Source organism: Triticum dicoccoides, chromosome 6A (genome assembly GCF_002162155.2).
Source record: "Triticum dicoccoides isolate Atlit2015 ecotype Zavitan chromosome 6A, WEW_v2.0, whole genome shotgun sequence".
Lineage (NCBI taxonomy): Eukaryota > Viridiplantae > Streptophyta > Magnoliopsida > Poales > Poaceae > Triticum > Triticum dicoccoides.
In genome coordinates, this window is record NC_041390.1 from 587,245,268 (window position 1) to 587,251,649 (window position 6,382).

Consider the following 6,382-nt stretch of genomic DNA (forward strand, 5'->3'; position numbering starts at 1 on the left):
GGAGGGGGGGTTGCAAAATTAAAAAGGCCTCACTGACAGCAGGGCCGATGCCACATTGGCATGCCAACTCAGCATCATTTCGTATCCAAACATGATTTGCATCGTATTTGCACGCCCGAGCCAAGTTTTTACACCAGTTCAATGTATGCCACAAGTTCTAGCACCAAAGTGATCGTTTGCGGCAAGTTCAAGCACCACCGGTGTAATTGACTCTCCTCTGGCTGCCTCAGTTCGACCTCAATGAGGCGTTTCCCACAAAGTGAGACGGTGAGATGTCAGTCCGCCGTCCGGGGCCATCGCCGTCGCCGGCGGCAAGTAGGGATCCCTTGCGGGTAGCACGGCCCGCGTCCGGCGCGTCCAAGCCCGGGCCTAAGTTGTGGCAGCTGCTCCCATGCCTATGTTCTCCTCAGTTCGAGCTCAAAGACGATTCACACAAGGTGAGATGCTGTCTGCCGTCTAAGGCCGTCGCCGTCGGCAAGGCGAGAGCTATTGCGGGTAGCACCGCTTGCGTCCGGCACGCCAAATAAGTTGTGGCAGCTGCTCCATGCCGTTGTTCCCCGTCGAATAGCATCGCGTGCAGGGGCGGTCAGCTGGTACCCCAAGATACAACACAAGCTTGTGAAGACTCACTTGAAGTTTGGAGCTCGATGCAACCTCACAGGGAGAGGTGAGTGCTACCCCCATATGCTACTTCATCTACCTGTAATTTCCCTTTCCTGTAGCTCAAAGTAATGGAAACAGAGGAGGGGCAGAGTGTATGCACATATGCATGTACTCTTAGTTTTCAATCACACGAGCGCAAGAGCAAGAGGCAAGACTACATTTAACTGGAAAACTAAATCATGGAGGAATAACCAGCAACTAATTTGTATGCATATATATCTTTATTTGAGCATAAAATTGTTGTACATCTAACATCAAAAGGAATGGTACGATAAAGTATTACATGACTTGACTGGCTACCCAAAACCTGGAAGAACAAAGAAACAATTTCAATGACAAAATTAAAGCGTGCAAGTATATTAAAGTACATATGTGCCAGAAGTTCTGAATTTATGTCTTGTCAACATATATTATTCATGAACTGAGAACCACAAATGACTGCAAGCGCAATTAAGTAGCAAAAGGTGGTTATTTAGGCTTCAAAGTTAAAGCCAGAAAGAAGTAACCGGTCAATGTCTGTTATGAACTGAGGGACCAATCAAATCTGATACTATTCTAACCTAAATACTACATGAGTACACATAGTAAAGAAATTCTAAAGCCACTTGACTTGAAGTAGCCTCTGCAGGCTTGTCAGTGTGGATTGCACACAGAAAATGCAATGCTCTACTTTCCAGTAATTAACCATCTGCTTGACAGGACAAAAGACCATATGCTTGACAGGACAAAAGGATATGATAATTGTATTAGGCTAGTATTACTGTACCACCAATTCAATCAAATGGTCTCTGGTGCTGCACATCCAAACTACACTGGTTAATTGTAGCCTATGATTAACTGATAGATTGATCAATAAAGCAATTTAATTACAGTCCGCGATTGGGCTAGGAATTGTGGTAGCCTGTTAGTTGGGCCTTGGAACTGTTCTCCTTGGAGTCGAGCTGCGCCGCCATGGCGGATAGGCCTTCCACACGCTTGGATACCCCACTGCCACCCAACAACAAGTGGTGCAGTGGATGCATGGGAGATCCGCACACGCACACACGTCTGCTGGGTCCAGTGCCAAGGGAGCTGGACCTAACCAACAAAGAACTTGCCAAAGACGTTCTAATCTGCCAGCTAATCTACAAAGAAATTCTAGAATCAACCAAGAATTCTACCCTGCGCTCAAATCTGCCGTTAACCAAAAGATGTCTACCTAATATACTAATCCCAAATCCAGAGGATTTTTTTAACAAATAAGAGGTATATTTAATGCAACACCAGGAAGAATGATATTGTTGCACCTTGAGTTCATGCCTCATGGAAATCAATTTCTACATCAGAAAGGGACAAACGCATTGAACGACATCACTTTGATATAGAATAATGAAGAGCGAACATGAGACAACTAAACAATAAAACATGAACTTATGTTTATTTGGCATGCAAGAATTGAAGCATACATGATAAAGATGAAAAATCAGCAAAGATGTATCTACAGAACCTCTGAGCAGCAATGCATATACTTTACACTGTTGATGTTCTATAGCTAGGATCTCCAGTTTAACCAAATATCACTACCAAATAAATGGAAATAAATAGTTCACAACCTTGAGCTCAGTAATAAAAATCCTAGAGCATGAATGCGCAATCGTCCTCTGAAGGAGAGACGCAATGACTTGCAATATTTTTTCCCTTTTATTTTTCGTAAGAGCTTTTATTCAAGATATATATCCAAATCCCCCCTCCCCCTCTAGCAATGCATATAATTTACACTGTTGATGTTCTATAGCTAGGACCTCCAGTTTAACTAAATATCACTACCAAAGAAATGGAAATATATAGTTCACAACCTTGAGCTCAGTAAAAAAAAATCCTAGAGCATGAATGCGCAATCGTCCTCTGAAGGAGAGATGCAATGACTTGCAAAGTTGCAATATTTTTTCCCTTTTAGTTTTCATAAGAGCTTATTCAATTTTTGTATCCAAATTGATCTACCTAAATATTCAAGCTGATACTTAGAAGGCACAAAGTTGAAAGACAGTTGCAGAACCTACCATTGCATTTGACTAAGAAATTCACAGAATTTTAAGATGAGACAGAAACATCAACCTTATATAACTAAGGAGCACCAGTTAAATCATGCATCGGGTAGTTCTTAATGGAAACAAAACTGTATATAATAACTTCAGTTATGTATCTTCAGGATGAAAAGCATGGGAAAGAAGTGAACCAGAATCAATAAGTTCAGTGAGAATCTGCCACTCATGATTGCTGTCAATATACATGTGAACACTTTTGTAGATTTCTTCAAGCTCAGTCATATTCTTTAAGACAAGCTCTTCCATTTTGCGAGCTTTCAAATGCTTCAGTCTCTTGACCTCAACCTCTACCCAAACAATGGGGGAAAGGAATTTCACATGACATTTACTATAATTTAAAGAAATTAGCTTGATGAAAATAGAAAGAAAATAAGTAAATAAATAGACAATCAAGAATCAACTCTAACCTTCTTAATAAGGTCATGTGCAAGGCATCCTTGGGGCATCGCTGTATTTTGTGAGACTGAAATCAAAGAAGTAACATGATCAAAGCATTTCTGTTCATCTAATGGTGTGTCTATTAGACTCCATAACTCAATGAGTGTGCTTCCATGATCTTGTAGCTGCAATAGATAATGCAAATTTCAACAATATGGATCTTTGATACAAAGAAATATGGAACAATATTTAGCAGAAGTTGAAAGGAAAGCATGCTAAAATGCACAAGTCAGTAAACCATACACTAGTCAGGAATAAAACTGAATTAGGATGGCAAACCATGTCATGTATAGTGTATGTAAATCATAATGGAATGGCATAAACCAAATAAATCGAACTACAAAAGGTTTAGAAAAATTCATGACATGCTTTGCTAAGCTGAATCGCATTATAATTTCAAGTCTCAAATTCAATGACTGGCATACTGGAGGTCAAATAGTAAAACAATATATGCCAAGGTGAAAGCATTGAAGTAAGATAGATACATGCTCCTGCTTTTATTAAATGTACAGGTACATTGAATCATAAGAGTTACAAGCAAGACAACATATTCGACAGTTCAGGAAAAATAAATCATGATATGATTTGCTAAGCTGAATCATATTATCAGGTCAACTACTCAAACACAATGACAGGCCCATACTGGAGGTCAACAGTAAAACATATAGACTAAGGTGAATACGCTAAAGATACACACAGACCCATACTTTTGTTAAATGACAAACATGAACAGCAAACACCAGTACCTTCCGGAGCCTCTGTTTCTTTTCTTGATTTAGTGCATGAACTTTTCCTGCAAGCCTATCAAGTGTGCTATCACTTATACTCATGGATTTGATTCTTTCCAATTCAACAAAGCTGGGATGAACTTCATATAATGTCTTCTTAAGATCAAGAGACATCATGTTGCACATTTCATTAATACACTTGATCTGACCATCAATCTTTGCAGTATGAGATTCTGAAAACACATCAGGACAAACAATTTAAGCGTCAGAATTGAAAGATTCAGGAAATGATAGGCTTATACCAGGTGTCTAACCTTTTCTGTGTGGAGCTCATCACTGTCCCTTCTTTCTCCCTCACCTCCCTATCTCCTTTCTGCCCAGGAGCGCCATGGATTTCTGCCCAGGAGCCACCATGGAGCCGACCGGGAAGCGCGCTCTGGCCTTCCTCCGCGTCACCGGCACACCCCCCCGGCAGATCCGGGCCCTGCAAGCTCCGTCCGCTGCCGTTCTGCATCGAACCGCGAGCCCTCCCGGGCGGCGCACAGTGACGAGCTCGGGCGCGCGTGGAGGAGAGGAGGATCTGAGGCTTAACGGTGGTGCAGGGTGCTGTGCTCGCCGGCGCCGACCGGCGCGCGTCGCGGCAACGGATCGAGCGTCGCCGGGGTCGGTCGCCTCCTGGCGGCTGGGATCGGGAGGTGAGGGAGAGCCCGTGCTCTATTTTTTGCTTGTGGACCGAGGGTTGAATATTGGAAACTACAGGGGGCGTTTAGAAAAACAACCTGAACGAAACGTTTTTCTCACTTAATAAAGGACTGCGGGTTGAATACTAAAATACAGAGTTTCCCCGTGCAAAGATTAGGTAAAGATAAAGATATAGTGTGGCTTTCGTTTCTTAGCCACTAGAGTTTCCTCGTCGCACTGGTTAGCTGCGTGGTCGTGTTTGCCGCTGTTTGCGTGGTCGTGGTCGTGTTTGCGTGCGTAATATTTCTTTTATTTTCACGCCTCGCTGCCTTAAATGGGTCGGCCAGGTCAGCTATGCCCTATGCGATTCATCGACTGTTTGCCGGGGCTACTGTAGCAGACGGGCTTTGTATGTCCAGTGTCCTGTAGCAACCGAGTTTTAGTGTTTTAAAAATTTTAAGCTTTTTTTATAGAAAGAATATATTTTTAGAACGCAAACAATTTTCGAAATTTCTGAAGATTTTTTGAAATTCCGTATATTTTTTGAAATTGGAAACATTTTTTGAGACCTAGATTTTTTTTTGAAAATCCAAAGTTTTTATTAAAAAGCAAACATTTTTTGAAACTCCCAAAAAAATTGAAAGCATAAACATTTTTTGGAAATTGGCCAATAAATTTTGAAAATGGGAACGTTTTTTGCGTCCTGACAGGGCCATCGGAATATAACCCTGTCAGGACGCAAAAAATGGCGCGCCCCACCAGACACCCTGTCTAATGGGTAGCGCGAGTAATAGCCTGTTTTGCGCGACCGATTTGACCTTCAAGATGACCTTTGATCAAAAAACAATCAACATGAAAGTTATTCGTCTCGTCGAAACGGTCAAGATTGCTTTTGGGATCATTTCCATCCAAGGTCGTTTACCACCTCAAAAGTTACTCGCAAGGTGCAGCCAGTTTAAACCGAACAGTTTTGAAAAGTTCAGACAAAACCAATCCGAATTTGACTAGGGTTTTGGACATGAATCCAAGCCTTTTCCTTGCACGGGAAGTCTAGCCACCTCTTATATACCTAAGGGGTGACGGCCGATTGAACAACACACAATGATCAAATCATCTACCACTTTTTATCTTTTATCTTTTCTCCTTAACCCTAGTTCTTTTTCTTCCTCGTTCTTCGTCTGTTCTTCTTGTTGCAGGGCGGCGAACCTCGAGGCCCTAGGGGCGATCAGGTCGACCTAGGGCAGCCCATAGCCGCCGCGCGCCCTGACGGGCTCCCTCCCGGGTGCGTGGGGTTTCGGGTCTTCAAAAGCACCCACCGGATTGCTTGCATAACGCGCTTTTGGCAGGTCTCCTTCGATGTGAGCTGCGGTGCATCACCCCCGGCGTCGAGGGTACATGGTGACGTGTTCATGTGCGAACACACTTTTTGGCGACTCCGCTGGGGATGAAGCTTTGAACGGTCTCCAGCCCGTTCTTGTTACAAAGAGATCGTCATCTAGGGTTTGTAATCTACAAAGGTAATATGAATACCCAATTCACTTATGTAGATGCAAATAATGCATATGTTGTTGCCAGATCGCTTAATGAGCATAATGTATCGGCTAGCCCTAGTTTTATCAATTATGCATCTAATTATTCGCAACAGCCGATTCAGAATAATCTTCATGCTTCAACTTCATATAATTTTAGCAACATGCAAGATATGTATCCCAACTCCCATGCATCGGCAACCCCACAAATCTATATGCCGATGAACAACATGATGAGTTTGTTTAATCAAGTCGAGAC

At 42.5% G+C, this 6,382-nt stretch overlaps 1 long non-coding RNA gene across 2 annotated transcripts; it reads right to left on the reverse strand.

Moving 5' to 3' along the window:
* Positions 1 to 1,483: 1,483 nt before the first annotated feature.
* On the reverse strand, positions 1,484 to 4,825 carry LOC119318172. Of its 2 annotated transcripts, none has more exons than XR_005153974.1 (4): positions 4,228 to 4,825; positions 3,932 to 4,146; positions 3,155 to 3,310; positions 1,484 to 3,034 (listed from the first exon to the last, which is right to left on the reverse strand). It is a non-coding gene; the product is annotated as an uncharacterized LOC119318172 (long non-coding RNA). The 2 variants fall into 2 exon arrangements; XR_005153973.1 differs by having other exon boundaries at positions 1,484 to 3,075.
* Between the last annotated feature and the right edge of the window lie 1,557 nt (positions 4,826 to 6,382).